Below are 867 nucleotides of genomic sequence, written 5' to 3' on the forward strand. Positions count from 1 at the left end.
TGGTTCTGGACACTTCAGTGCTCTAATCAGATGCACACTACAAATGGAAGAGCCCAGAAGGCTGGATGGAAGAGGTTAGCCTGCTCAGAATATCACCCATGACATTTAACTCTTATAGAAAAAAATTACACTTGGGAGAGTAATTCTGCTGCTCCAAAGTCCCTTCTCATTAAGGGGATGGGGTCAAGGAGAAATAGAGAAGGTACCCTTGGCTGATGTAATAAAGGATAAATAATAGCAAGAATTCCCTGCTGAGAAGCAATTGACAGCTCCACACACAGAGACAAGAAAAAAAAACCCCACAGCCCATAAAGAAAAGAAAGAGAGAGATGATCCTAAGCAGAGGAACTCGAACCCCACGGAGGGTCACCACGACCAGGCACGTTCCCTCCCTTTGTTCCCCACCCGTGACCGTTGCGGGGCAGGGGTGACACTGGCGGGTGCTGGGCTGTACCCAGACGGCTGCGCTAAGTACAGCAGTGGAAAAAGGAAGCGAAATTCTGGTGAGGGCATGAAAGCACATCAGGAAACCACCAACGGTTTTGGCCACCGCGCTGAAAAGCCGTGCAGGCGGGCGGGTGCCACCTGGCTTTGTACAATTCCCCAGCTTTTCAGATTTTAGTTTCCATGCCCTGAACACCACGAACCCCTGAACACCACGAACCCCTGACCCCCGCGCAGGGTGCGCCCAGCATCCCGCAGTGCGGATGCACCAGCTCCACGCGGGAATTAGCTGCGGATTAAAGTTGGAACTTGCCAGAGATCTCCGGTTTGGTCCTAACTACTCTAAAAAATCCTGTGGCAAGAAGAGCGACCCTCGGAAGATCGGGACATCCCCGCCTTTCTGCCGGAGGGAACGGCCGGGGG

This window comes from Pterocles gutturalis, unplaced genomic scaffold (assembly GCF_000699245.1).
Source record: "Pterocles gutturalis isolate BGI_N339 unplaced genomic scaffold, ASM69924v1 scaffold5537, whole genome shotgun sequence".
In the NCBI taxonomy this organism is placed as follows: Eukaryota; Metazoa; Chordata; class Aves; order Pterocliformes; family Pteroclidae; genus Pterocles; species Pterocles gutturalis.